This window comes from Platalea leucorodia (genome assembly GCF_965183815.1).
Source record: "Platalea leucorodia genome assembly, chromosome: Z".
NCBI classification, from domain to species: Eukaryota; Metazoa; Chordata; class Aves; order Pelecaniformes; family Threskiornithidae; genus Platalea; species Platalea leucorodia.
The window spans coordinates 83,917,009-83,932,329 of NC_138858.1; the positions used below are offsets into that span (position 1 = coordinate 83,917,009).

Consider the following 15,321-nt stretch of genomic DNA (forward strand, 5'->3'; position numbering starts at 1 on the left):
GGAGATCCATGGAAGCTGTATATGCCAGCCTCTCAAGTTGCTGTTATCCTATTCAGGCTTGAAAAAATTGTTTCTGTATGGATTGACTCTTACTAATGCCTTAGACATTTATCTATTTATTTATTTATTTATCATTAATATATCTTATATGATGCAACCAGTCACGTAAAGCAAAAACTGACTTGTCAAAGATGGACTGAATCTCAGGCTGATATAATTTTAAACCCAGAGAATGTCACTGATTTCTATGGAGCTACTCCTTTGTACTAAGGCAAACATGAGAACAGATCCATCACTAGAACTGAAAAAGGAGTTAGACAAGCTTTGTAAGCAGAGGTAATATCTAATATAGACTAACTGAGTTGGAAAAAATAAATCACCTTTATGGTGTACAAGCCCTTCTTTGGATCCTCAGTGTACCCAAAAGCTCATCTTTTTTTTCCAGCTATAGAAGCTGGTCTAATGAAATATATTACCTCTGCCCAGAAACCTCTTGTTTATGGTGTTAGACCATCTCAGCAACAACTATGCTACCACAGAAACAGAAAGTTGGTTTTCCTACAACATAGACCTAAACCCATAACTTTCATATTTAAGCACCTTTATTAGTTTTCTAAAGCAACCTCAGATCAGTACATGCTTTATCTAGCAATTCATTTCTTAGAGAGGAATGAATAGATATAGAGATGTTCTGCTTCTCTCTTTTGTATATCCAGTTCTAGAAACACACCCTTTTCCCTTTAATTCCTGACCTTCCCAGAAATGTCAAGAATTAAATATAGTTCTTCTGAAATGCAAAGTAGACGGCACAACATGGTGGAGAGCTGCTGAGCTGCTAACTGTTCATTCATTCTGTGTAAATGTTAATATGATAAATACGAGTATAAAAACTATGACACTCCCTGAACTCAACTGCTTGCCCAGAGACAGCTGCAGGCTTAAATGGAGGAGGAAGAAGGGAAGAAGAAGAAAGAAAAGAAAAAAAAAAAAAAAAAAAAAAAGGGCAAGAAAAATATATCAATCTTCCCATGACCAAGACAGCTGAAAAGTCTACATTAATGCTTCCAATCCCACTCAGGCAATTTTTTCCCAAGGACAAAAGGAGATGAAATGTATGTCAGGTACATAATAAGGCTAATAAAAAAAATGAAAACACCTGCATTTCGCTGAATAGGGGTGAAGAACTGCCTCTGTCTTTGAAATACATGTCTTTTTCTAATGGCAAAGCTCATAAATTGGGACAGGTTGCAGTTTTTAAATATACAAAATACAAACAATTTAAGTAGAAAAACATTAAGTCAAAATACATCTGTTCAAAAAAAGGAAAAAGAGAAAAGTACAGTGGCAGTATTACAAAGAAGCACTTATATCGTAATTACCAAGATCCGATACCTCTTACGAGCCACATGATAGGAAATAAACCTTGCACATATATTGTCTGGTGCCTCATGTCTGGAATTTTGCATGTTCAGGATGAGGCATATGTTAGAAAAATGGAAGGCTCTGACTACGAAGAAATAAAGTACATGGCCATATGCGCTAGTGCTAGCACACCATCACTCATTTGCTGAAGCTACTTGCTTTCTACCTCCTGGCTGTATCTTGACAAGAGGCATCTCTCTACGCTGGAAGATCCAAACTGGATTACCACTGGTTTGGAACTAGAAAAAAATGCATAAACAGACAAGGCTATAAGGAAGGAAAGATAACATGGAATTTGCTATGAGGGAGGAAATAGAAAAAGATGCCTTGTGGGAGAAGAAATGGGCAAGGTGCCTGAAACAACTGACTTATGTTGTCTGTTGAGGACGGAATTTTCTGTTGTTCTGGCTTAGTGGGATATTCTACAGATTTTTTTTTTTTTTTGTCCTTGGTGGTGGAGAAATGGGCAAGCAATAGATATATTTCTGTTAGCAATATTCACATGAAAAGAGAGAGAGACTGGAGAAATGTAAGATATACAGCACACCGAGGAGTTATGCTTTGATATGATAAACAGCTAAAAGAGCTGCACTTTAGATACTAAAGATCCTTCTTGAATCAGTTACAAAGACATAAATAGCCTCATCTAATCTAGCGTGCTGTTCAACCACATCATAGTTCACATTTAGTTTTTGAAATTGTATTAGGTAACTAATTCATAGTTTCCATGTGAGGATTTGTTCTTCTAATTTTTCACAGAATTGGTCTAACAGCTCTCACCTCAAGGCCTGTAAAGGCAAATTTTCTACTGAAATGGAAGGTGTTTACCACAGAGGTAGATCTACCACTGTCTACAACTATAAAAGCCACAAGTGAGCATCACACCCTGCATACTGAACCTCAGCTGTAACCACTCCATTAGCACATGCAGCTGGATTTATTTATTTTATTTCTTACACATACAAAACACATTGCATCTGGCAGTAGCCAATGCAAAAAGTCAACATCCTTGACAAATATCAGAAGAAAACAGACATATAAAATGTGCTTAATTTGCAGAGGGAAATACAGTGCAATTTGCTTGATAGTCTCCGTTCTATCTTGAATGAGCATTTTTTTTTTCTAAACAGATCATTGCCAGCATTGCTAATTTTATTATTGTCCTAGAAGCATGCTGAAAAAACAAAACATGATCAATACAAAGATACATTAGCTAAATCTTTTTGTGGCCTTGAATGTACATTATGTTTTCTCAGAAATGGCACTTTTCGAGCTCTATTGATATGCAAGGTGATTTCTGACAAAAAATATTCTTAGAAACAGACGGCTGCGGCAAAAGTAGCAGGCAGCATAGTATAAAGAATTGAATCTAAGGTTGGGATGCAAACGTGGATGAGATCTGCTTCTTTTCTGCCAAAAATATTTCATGCCACCTTCATTTTTCACTCAGTTTGTCTGTTGGAAACCTGGGAATAAGAAACTTGGGGATTTGTTCATGCAAATGTTCTGAGAAGTAAGTGCAGTGAATATTTATTACACAATAGAGAAATTCTAAGAGCTTTCAGTAAATACACTATAATTCTCATCTGGCATATTCAGTGAGTACGTAAACAAATAGAGAAGATCATTTAGCAGTTTTAAAAATGTATGAAAGTAATGTTAAGGGCAAGATTATGATCATAAAAATACTAATATCTGTGCTTAAAATCACTGATTTCAGAAAGCTATAATTATCTTGTATATCTAAAGCATTTATAGATATATGTTGTTTTCGCACTATAGCCCTTTATGCTAATGTATATCTTCTTGAAATAAAGATATTTGACAGTACTGTCATATAAGGTCCAACATGGTACACAGCAGATTCATCAATTTCCTGTTTCTTACCCTTTCTCTCTTACAGCATCCTAATCAACCTAATTAAAGCTTCGTTCATTTGAAACCTCAGATGACAATTTGTTTAACTCTATCCCACTGTGGTCTTTTTATAAAGAGAATTAAATTTGATCTTCTGACAGCAATTATTAAATGATCCCAACTGGCCCCAATTAAGACACATGGCTCACAGGCCTCAAAATCCAATAAAGTGCCAAGCCCTCTCTTTCGCTTGTACATCTTCCTTTACTTTGCTTTATTTTCTTCAGGCCAATTAAGCTCATCTTATCAAGTGGAACTGAATGCCATTGTGTAGACTAATTCAAGATACAATGCATCAATTTACTTTTACAGACATACTGAAGTAGGGACAACATGCTCAAAATCATTCTTTTGAAACTCCTCCCTGTTTCAATTCACCTAGCTTTAATGCCTTTCACTGTGCTGCACATGACCTACATATGCTTACTTTTAAAACAGTGCCTACAATGAGCAGTAATTAGAGAAATATATTAAATATCCATGGTACGAGTTTTCCACGGCTTACAATTCTCCTTATAGTAATACATCACTTCTTTAAGCATTTACACTTGGCTATTGTCTCTTCATTTCAGAAATTCAAAGAAATGTGACACTCGTGTAACTTCTGAGGTTAACCTTTTTTTACCTTTAATTTCTGCTCTAATTTTTCCACACATGTTCAGTGGTATGCTGTGAAGAAATGTTCCCATGATTTCACGTAAAGGCAGGTAGCCCCAGGATTTGGAACTCATTGATTGTGTGGCACTCCAGGGAAATAGCTGAATTAAAACCAGCCTCATGAGACCGAAGTAGCTTCCATACACATCTGGCTCTTCTTATTCTAAACTCTAACACCTGCCTGGAAATTTAACCCCCATCTTTTCTCTGAAGAACAAATGGGACAGATTTATCTACTACCATTTGGTTTAGGTCAAAGCTGAGCTGTGTGGTGTTCTGCTAAATTAATTGCAATGTAATTGATATTGTTTGACACAGTTTTTGAAAAGATGATGCTCCATCCATTTTATGACCAGACTGCTCTCTCTGTATTAAAATATACAAGATTTTGTATTTCTGCACATTCACCCTAAGTACAGCTTTGAGTAATAACATATAACAGCACACATTTTCTATCTCAATATTTCTAATGAATTGCTGTACAAAATAAGATTATGTGCACAATTATCATCAAGAGAGTAAGTAACAAGTAAAAAATGCTCAAAGCAATACTGCTTCTATTGTGGTAAATTTTTTTTATATTTCTTTAGTTTACATGCTGAACAAATGTATGCACGATAATCCTTAAACACAAAAAAGATAGAAAGACACTAAATTTCGGTGCAACATTTTCTTTACTAGCAGGAAGATGTGCAAGTTTATGTAAAACATAACTAGACACATTTCCTGTCCAGCTGGGAAACATACTTTTCTTTGAAAAATTTAAAAAATTAAAGTGATGCCAGTCACTTCTCAAAAAGTAAAATAAATTTATTTTTAAAGAATTTGCAAATGTTAGATTTAGGAATTTAAAAAATATTGACTTCAAAAGGCAGGCAACAGTTTTACTCCCAGAAATGCTATATGACTCCAGTAAATTTGAACTGTAACCTGCAATAACAGTTGATAGAGAATTTCTAATAGGGCATTGAAACTTCTGAAGATTAAAAAAGATTTCAATATACTGTGCTGCAAATTATTTGTCATTGTATTCTAATAATCCCATACGTTAATTTTGGATCATTCTTTTGCTAAAAACAGCAAACCCTGTAACAGATTTAGTGCAAAGAGCTGAAAATATCCTGTGGAAAAAAAATCTGTACAGACATCAGATCAACCCAAATCCTGCCATTACTCAGCACTGCAGTGACGTGCAGATGTTTGTAGTGGTTTAAGGAGCCAGCGGGGGCTGGAAACTCTACATACTCAACTCCAACATGATTGCAATTGAACCTCATCAAAGTAAGAGCTCATAATTTGTCACAGAAAACAGCCAATTAACATATGTTAGAAAAAGGCTCCCATAAAGATAATATATGATTAAAGATCCAATGCAGCTGTCACAAATCAAAATTCTGCATTTTAAAAAGAAATATCAGTCTGGGTTTCTGAATGTTTACATCGATAATGCATACTATATTTTAAAAAACTACAGAAAAAAGCGCCCCTAATTATAGTTTTTCCTCCAGGTTTGGAGTTACAGCTTAGGGAGATCTGGGTACTAAAGCACTATTTACTGTTCTGGTTGTTGTGCTGTAAATAGTTAAGACTCTTGCCAAAACACAACTGTTATTTTGTTTTAGTGCTATTTTAAAAGACAGACCTTCATTGTGAGTGAGGTGGCCTTCATTGATGCACTTTGTTGTTAAGACGTTCCTCTGAAAACACAGCATGTCCTTACTGCTACAAAAAATACAGTACTGTAGAACTGTGTACTAGAGCCCCAGGGCCAGCGCTGTGATCGTAGCGATTCAAATGAACGGCCGTGAGTAAAACTGCACTGCAGCCAGTTCCATTATTTCACATTTACATTGGTGAAAATGAGATCTGAATGTAGTCTGCAACCACCCTTTGAATAAATACATTGATTAAAAATAGTTTTCACGTATATATGCATGGAAATGCAGCCTGTTGCTTTATTAACACAGAACCCTGACTGTGATGCCTACTCTGAACAATAATCTTTATTCCTTACATTTTGCACAGCAATATTTTAATTACTGAAACACTGCAAAATTAAACTGCTATTTTTTACAAGCATTATGCATTTTTTTTCCTGCTATCATTTAAGAACCTACGTGTCAGTCAGTAAACTCTGAGGTGATTTGTATAGTACCTTGTTTGTATGTGTGTGCATATGCAAGCGTGTGTGTCCTTGTCTTGACATTGTGTTGTAAAAGGAAGTGCTTCCTCTTTTCTGTTTGAAAGAGACCCAAGAAAAACAAAGTTTTGAAACTCAGTAGTCTGACTGGACATTAGTCAATGTATTTTTAAAAATCCTTTAACTCTCATTCAGTCAAATATAATTTTATGTTGATGGATAAAAGCAGGGACAAATTTTAATCAGTGCTAACAGTGAATAATATAATGGAGATAGTATTCTCCCAAAGTGGAATGTGATGGTTTTTAAGGGCCTTTTCTCCCCTTTAAAGTCTTTCAATAATTCAGAAATGCTGTTTCCATTAACACTAGAGGCTGTAGTATGTGTCATTAGCACAAAGTTAATTCCCTTAAAACAACACTTATATTGGTACTGAAATATCTGTCGACTTTAAAGCTATGGTTTCAAAAGCCCTGAATAGGCACAGACTTTTGAATACGCTAAAACTTAATATGCCGAGAGGTCAAAAGGAAAACTCTTAAGTGTTTAAAGCTACTCATGTGTGTAAGGCTGTCTCAAAAAGATCAAAAGCACTGAACATTTCTGACCCATACTCATGGAGCAAAATTCGTAATGTTCTTTAATGTTCTTCACTACATTATATTAAGATAAAAATATAATCATTATGAATCATTGTCTCTTTTAACAAAACACTGTGAATAATGTTAAGGTTATGCTGCCTTTTTTTTCCTCAGGAGTGTGTTCATTGATTCCCAAGCAATCAGTAACATTTTTGATTAAGATCTCAGAAATAGCTGAAAATCCCAAGGCTTCTCTACTATTGAAACTTCACATGTCTTTGACTGTCCCCAACTAATGATGGTAAACTATGCAGCCTCAAGCTAAAGAGATTAATTTCCATTTTGCAATGAATGGACAAAAAGACTGGACAAAATCCATTCCATATCAACTACATTGTTATGTCTATTACAGAAAATACACTTTTGGCCCTAGAGACAGTTTGAGATGGGATTAATAAAATTCAAGGTGCAAAACAAGTAGTACTTAATGAATGATAGAATAAACAAGAGCCAGATGAGAACTGTATCTTTTTTCTCATACTTTTTTTTTTAGAATAAAACTACATGTTTTGGATAAACCAGCTTCAAATTTAGTATTTATTCCTGATAATAAATCTGCTTTAAAAAACTGCTGCTAACAGTAACAGCAGAATAATTAAAAGCTAGTTTTTCACCTTAAGGAAATACTGTGTCAGAGTGATTCCTATTCTGTAAACCTAACTTCCTTTCTTCATAGGTAAACCCAGATAATTTTACAATTAGATCATGCATAAATGACAAGTGAGTATCAGTCCACTGCTATTAAGCAACACATTTTCCAAGCATAATTATCAAATTGATCTGCTGTTTACTTATCACAATATCTCTAAGAAATCTCCAGCATTTTTTTAGTTCAGATTTAACAAATTATGCATGACGAAATACTTTTAAAAAGTTCATCCTCCTATCTACCCATGTAGTGCTGCAGAAGTGAAAATCATCTGAGTCAGTAATGGCTTCTACTAAATGGAAATGTTGACAGCATATCATAACTTAATTCAAGATGTTATAGGTTTTTTTACAATTATTTTAAAAATCTGATGTAGAGCTTAAAAACAGAATTCCTGAAAACAGTATCCCACTTTCTGATTGCTTCTCTGCATATGGAAGTTAGTGGCAATTTTTCTATTTACTTTAACAAAGCACTGAGACTTTGGAAAAAAAGTTGAGGATATTGAATTTAATGTCCAAGACCACTCTAGTATCAAGGCTGCAGACTCTATATGGCCTTACCTACACATCTCTATGGCATTATCCTGTTTAAATAAAGAAAAAATATGCTGATGCTTCTCAGTCTCTCTGATGAGTCCACTGGGTTGTTCTGGAGAGGAGAAATGAGTTACCACGATGTGGAAGGCTCTAAATCCTCATAGGCTACAGCAATGCTATACAGTAACAAAGCATCATAAAAATGAGGCATAAAACTTCCAAAGTAGATAATCATCATCATCATCATCATCATCATCATCATCATGATCTCTATACCAGCCATGTTAATACAAAGAAGCTAGTCCTCTGTATTACCTAGAGATGACCACTGAGGAATCAAAGGCTTCATTTTGCAATTTTGCGTGAAACAACTACAGAATACGTTGAATAAGTTCAAGTATAAATTAAGCACTTTAACTACAGCTATAGCTTTCGCTGTTAAAATTTCTAAGTTACTGAAAACTTAAAGGGATACTTTCAAGTCATTTTAATCATCCAACATTTTCCCATACCAGCTCATGGATTTACCTTTCAACACCAGCAGCCTGAGACAAAAACAAATGATTTATAGCCTATGCTAGGGGAGCTTGCTGCTCAGTTGTCATTTTTTTCTTGGCTCCAGTAGATGGAAGCAACTCTCTTGCTGGGTTCTAAGTTTAGTGTGGTTTTGGGGCTGTTTTTTAGGCCAAAATCCTTATTTTTATATTTATTTTGTTGTCTGTTGATCCTTTGATGTTAGATTCCCAGATAATTTGTTCCAGTTCCCAGAGCAGTTTCTTCAGATGAGAGCCATGCGTTAGTAAGTCTGTAGCTCCTGCTGAAACCTCTTGCAGGGATAGACAGAGCCGGTAGCAAATCTACATGAACTTGTTTCTGGAAACCCCACTGCTGCATGGTTCTGTAGAAATAACCACTGACAAGACACATGCAAAAAATTGTCTGTGGTCTGGATTCAGGTGTGTACAGACTGGTAGTTGTCAGTCTTACAGTACAATACCTTGTCTGATAAAAAAACATGGAAACATGACACCCAGCATTCTTTTGCCATTTCGGTTAAGCTAGTGCATCACTTGTTTACCTTCACCACTCAAAAAGTATGCTGACTGTGACATTCAGCGTCATGCCCGTGTTAGGCAGGTATTAGAAGGATTTCAAGTATAGCGTTTTAGGACCACAGGCCACCCTGCTCAACCTGGCTTGTCTGACAAAAAGCAGAAGAGCAGCAAGAGTAGAGAGTCTGACACTACCTGGAGCAGACTCTAAGGGTTCCTTCAAAATTAAGCAGGCTTTGCAACTGCCACAGACAAAGCATATTGCATCTCAAGATAGGTATGCATACAGGAGAGAAGTAATATTTGCCCATTTCCTCTACCCATGAGTCAGTGCCATGCTTTTCTGCCATATAAGAGGGTGAGATTAGATGTTCATCTTTTTAAAGGCTTGTCACCCTCAATTAAAGTGTCGACTACTCTTAACCTGTATGGCATATGGTCACCCTGGTTGACGAAAGAGACACTTCCCTGGTCGCTGCAGTCAAACCAGCGTGTGCTGTGATCCCGTTGATTCTCACAAGCTAATCAGGGTCAAGCTGGGTCAGATTTAGGTACTGCAAATTCTTTAGGACAGGGACAGTCTCTTCCTATAAGCTTCTATGGTACAAAAAATAACAGGTAGAATAACGGGCCTTCAGTCATAACTGGAACATCAGGATATTACTGAACTCTTTTACATATTTAACTGTAGTTAACAAAAGACCTCCAAACATGCAGGTAATACATGAAGTCAGAGAGATTTCAACCAATGGTGTTTTGAAGGCACTATGCAAAACCATGATCCTGATCACTGAGAACATTAAAGATTTTATGACAATCTTTACAGAACAAATTATGTCTAATGTCCTGGCCAAATTCCATCTTGGATCATTATTCTGCTCATATAAATTCTAATGCAGTTGAAGAAAACACTCTTTGCTTTGTGGTTTAGACAGATTTGGTGATGTTTTCTCTTGTTAGAACTGTTAGCATTTCACCGTGGCTCTGCTTTCAGAGTCAGGTGCACTAATCAAGTTCCTTGCTTATATTTTGCCTTCCATGAGTTGTATAGAGGCCTATTTCACACTATACAATTAGAAAGCATTTTTATTAATAAGAATTTCATCATGTCTGAAGTGAGCAAAGTCTTTCTTTCTTACCAGCTTTTCCAGAAAAGTAACACAGAAAAAGAGAAATACTTACAAGAACCTCCTTTCAAATTAATGAAGATTAATGAAGACATGAACATTTTGCATCCAAAACCCCCCGATGAAATTAATATCTATGTTTCCTCTTCTCGGATATAATTGATTGCAACATGGAGTTTTTGGAGATACCATCTCATGGATGACTATAACAATGACATGAAAGAAAACCACGGACTAAGCCTAAAGGAATGATAATACTTAATTTTTGAGTGCTGTCTGAATAAAACTAATCTAGCTGATAATATTTTCTTATGTTTATGTGGACACAACTAAGAGATCAGAGAAAGAACAGCTTCATATCACTCAGGGCAGCTCTTCTCATCACAGCATCAGAAACACACATTCCTGTAAAAGTTGTAATAGCATATATTTTCCCTTGCATTAGTTTGTAAACAGAGTGATAGACAGAGTGATGTCAAAGTGGTGGACATAACTCAATCTCAAACAAGCCAAGGGGTAAATCATGACGTAGTCCCTGGCATGTGGAGATACTTCTTCATATAATTTTTTTAAAAATTATTAATATTAATTAATTTTTTAAAATTATTATTATTTTTAAATAAGGTCAACTTTTTTTTGAAATTGCTTTTAGTACTCACTGTTTTCAATAACCCATTTCTAACTGTTTTAAAGTTGTCACAGAAGACATCTTAAGAACAACTGTTTTAGTGGTGGTATTTTCAACCAGATCTGTGGGAAATTCGATAGACTTTTTGTGCAGTAGTCTGTTTTTTTATCTAATTTTTAGTAGGGTTATGGCAGTGATTACATTTCATGGCAAACATACCTCTTCTTTCTTAACAAGTTGATGGCCCAATTTCATATTAACCTGGAGATGTTAAATCTTAGTATTTGGTGGAAAATGGCTAGAATGACCAACTTTCAGTGGCAGAAAGGCAGGGGCTTCCTTGTGTGCCTAGTAAATTGGATCACCAAAATTTACCAAGAAACACAATTTTTGACCAGATGGCCAGATCGTCTGCTCAGACACAGACAGTGACAGTCCCCATGAAAACAGATTCTTAGTAATATAAGAATGAATTCACAAGAAGCACACACAGAGGACGTGAAAGTCCACTCTACACTGCTGACTTGGCATCATGCAAAAGACAGAACGGAAAGTTCTCCACAGAAAAAATACTATGTAGGAAGAGAGGAACAAGACTCTTTCTCCTCAAATATGTTTACAGTTTAACCCAGTGAAAGATGGAGTTTTATGTATTGTATATAATTTTTTTTTACTACCCAGTTATTAAGTTTTATAGGTGAAATCCAAATTCTCTATACTCTTTTGAGATGGAGAGACCAAAAATGTCTACTAAGTAAGAAACTATCTCTATTATCAATTCTTCCTACAAGAACTTCTTAGAACAGAAGTTTTCACATTGTGATAAATCAGAAATCAATGATCCACAGAAATGTTGCTAACTACCAGGAGATAGGCATATTATAGTGTGCTATATATTATATATACAATATACTATAACATGATAGAGTTGGAGGCGCTTTTATTATTGATACTAATAGACAGTGTTTCCTAACACTATTCTGTCACATACAGTATAGCTATTCTTGGTATAGAGATTTTATTCTCTTGCCAGTGGTGGGGGATGAGGTGATTTAGGTACTGTCCATTTGATTAAATAGGTTGGGAAATTCCTATTTCTGAAAATTTAATTGCCTACAAACTCTATCATTTGAAAATGATAAAAGGAATTTTCTTCTACACATGCATAGCTTCTTACTGAAGTTAGGCAAACTTCTGTGGGTATTAAATTTGCTTGCCTGCTCTCCTGGAATAATGAATGGAATACTGGCTTTTACCCTTGTTAATTTGAATACTAACATAAAAAAACCCCAAACAAACCACAAAAGAATTATTGGTTCCTTCTTACTATGATTTACTTACTTACTTACATTAAGGCAACCTACACGAGAGAACACATTGATACAGAAATGGACAGAAAACATCAGAAGCTAAGTCTAGATAAGGGAGAATGATAGCCATCAGTAACTGTGAACACTTCCTTAAATTCTGGACAGGCAATGCTTTAGCCTAAAGTTAGGCTTTAGAATCATAGAATCATAGAATCGTCAAGGTTGGAAAAGACCCTTAAGATCATCGAGTCCAACCGTTAACCTATCATTGCCAAGTCCATCTATACCATGTCTTCGAGCACCGTATCTATCCGTTCTTTAAATACCTCCAGGGATGGGGACTCAACCACTTCCCTGGGCAGCCTGTTCCAATGCTTGACCACCCTTTCAGTGAAGAAGTTTTTCCTAATATCTAACCTAAACCTCCCCTGGCGCAGCTTGAGGCCGTTTCCTCAAGGCAGTATCTGCAATATATTAAACAATTCTGAACAAATCTGACAAGATGTCAGACACTTACTTTGTGTTTGAATGTCTGCCACAAAAACAGATGACACCATCAGCTTTGGATGTGGTCAAATTCTGCCTGGAATTGGACTAAAAGGGTAGAAGGACCTCAAAAATGCCATAAGTTAGAATTGTAACTTGGCAGTTCTGCGACAGACACATCAGTCAGAAGTATTAGCTTTCAATGGGTACAGACATTGAGATCAGTTTAGACTAATCTGAGGAAAAATTATAGCATATGCACCAATCTCGTTTCTATTGAACCATATTAAAAAAAGAAAAACCTTCAAATTCTAAAGCAGACTGTATTTTAGTGCATTACTTTTCCCTGGCTGATTGAATTCAACTGTCTTTCAAATGCATTTAAAAAAACAAAAGTAGTTAAACAAGATAAAGGTGGTGCTGCAGCACAAGCTTGAATTTCTTAGCATTCTGTTTACAACAGTTCCAAGGGCAAATCTTCTTTCCAGGGCTGAGTCTCAGTCCACTTTTCCAAATGCCAGCACGGACTTGAGTAGATAATTTTATGTTTGCTACCAGCAATAAGATACTTTTTAAGCCTGAAATTATAGGCTATAATTAAACAAATTAATCTTACATTTTCTAAGGTATAGACCACAAGATTCAGTTAAATAAAATAATTTATCATTACATTTAGGAAGGACATTTTAGATTCCAGTTTGCTGTTAAAACTGCATGGAAACATATAATGATATATTTACTTATATTTTTATGGGCTTTTCCCCTCAAATTTTGGCCATATTTCAACTGAAATGCATGGAGTTTTCCACTCAACAGGGTAAAAATCATTGTGGAATATAGTAAGACCTAAAATTAGGTGAAAACGGAGTATAATATGGGCCTAGTCTCATTGAAAGAAAAGCACCTTGTGAAAAATATGATACAATATACTCAATACATTAAGATCATTAGCAAGTAATACATATATTTTAATCAATATCTCTTCTGAGATCTTTTTTTTTATAAGCATTATAAACTTGACTGTTTCGTGAACTACAGAATGAATATTAACATAAACTGTCACATTGTTTTTGACTAACTGCATGACTTTTTACATTTTACTGCAGAAAATGGGCTCACTGTCATGGCTGTGAGGTTTGTATCTGCATAGTAGGATTACATGTCATGCACATTATGAAACCAAGAAGTGTGAAGGGTAAATATGTGCATTGCGTAGAAATGGTGGCTCATCTCAGCAATGCAGTGCACCTGTTGCGGTGTGCTGTGGCTCCTCTTAATTCTTCCCTGTTCATGGAATAATGATCAGTAACAATAAGTAATTTAGTTCTACATTCTTCTTCTCTTCTGCCAGCAAGATAATAATGAAAAAAAATCCTAGTTTGCATTTTAAGAATGGCTGTGTATTCCCTATAACTGAAAATCTGGTAATGCTGTAGTATAACATTTTGCTCTTGCTGTCTTCAGTAAATCGAAAATTATTTTTAAAGATTTGCTGTAGCACAGCCCTTCAGAAAATACATTCTACAACTTCAGTTCATTTTTAATCTCTTGCTGCTTATCAATGATTCGATCTGAGATTACGAAGCAGGTTCCCTTGATTGTATTATAGCCTGAAGTCTCTGTTCTGACTTTTTGCATCCGTGCACATGTATCTCATTTCCCTTTTGCTGTCCATAAAAGATATATGCATTAGTTATGTAAAATGGAAGAGAAAAGGAAAACACTGGAAAATGTGTAATTATGGTCCAACTTTTGCATATATTTTTAAGGAAAACTGCAGTGTAAATGAACGTTATATGCAATATTCTGAAGAGATGAAGCTCCCATTAGAACCAAACACACAGAAATTTAAGTAACAGAAGAGCTCTGATTTATTCAGTCATCTGACTTATCTAGTGTCCTCCATCTTAGTATCTGAACTCATGGTAACACCCATGGCATCACTCCTTTTACCTCTACCTCGTCTGTTTGCAGTAGTGTATCTCCTTTGATGATGGAGAAAAGTTCATCCTTTTAGTTCTTCTTATGCCAATAGACTAAAAATATGTCCCCGCTGCCACCTTGTTCATTGTCATGTAATGTTTCAGCTTTAGGTCACTAAACAACATCATCTGAACTTGTCAAAATTAATGACAGAAAAAGACTCCAGAACTAACCTTCACTTATGCACTCCATCAAGTCCCAGGGTACTACAAAAAAGGACTGAGATCAAATGAGAAATAGACAATTGAAGGTTCTGGGCAGCAGCTTGTTTAAATACATTTGTTCAAGATAAGAAGGAAAAAGAAAATATGTATTCCTTTGTTAAAGGGAAAGCTTTTTTTGTGTCTAATGTATTAGAGAAATTGTTCAAGAACAGTTCATCAAAGATTACTTGTGCAACGCTGCCAAGGTCAGGGTCAGCCCAGGTTATCAGCTGTGGACTGGTAAGTGCCAGACGAGTAAGCTAAGCTGCCTTGATTCTCCTTTCTGCACTGCATAACAGCCAGTTTCTAATTGCATGCTGAGAAACAGGTAAGTGAATAATCTCCCTTAATTTAGGGATAAATGTTGCATTCTGACACACTTCTTTTTTAGTTGTATAAATTCAGACATATGTAGGGCATAAATCCCTGAAGAACACTGTCCTAAGTATCCAATCAAGAGGGAAAAATCATATAAAATGTTGTCATTCTTTAAGGATAATTGTGAATCATCTCACTGTGAGTATTTTTCTAGCATGTAGTTGCAACCAGCACTGAAGCACATTATCT

The 15,321-nt window shown here is 35.6% G+C and overlaps 1 protein-coding gene across 14 annotated transcripts in view; it reads right to left on the reverse strand.

Annotated features, from left to right (window-relative positions):
• MEF2C (myocyte enhancer factor 2C) overlaps positions 1-15,321 on the reverse strand; it is a 141,990-nt gene that overhangs the window by 89,190 nt on the left and 37,479 nt on the right. For 2 of the 14 annotated variants that reach the window (XM_082336540.1, XM_082336538.1), the window contains exon 3: positions 7,990-8,077. The exons of the other annotated variants lie outside the window; for them this stretch is intronic. The gene's annotated coding sequence lies outside the window, so the exon portion shown is untranslated. The remainder of the gene's footprint in view (positions 1-7,989; positions 8,078-15,321) is intronic. 14 annotated transcript variants of the gene reach the window in all.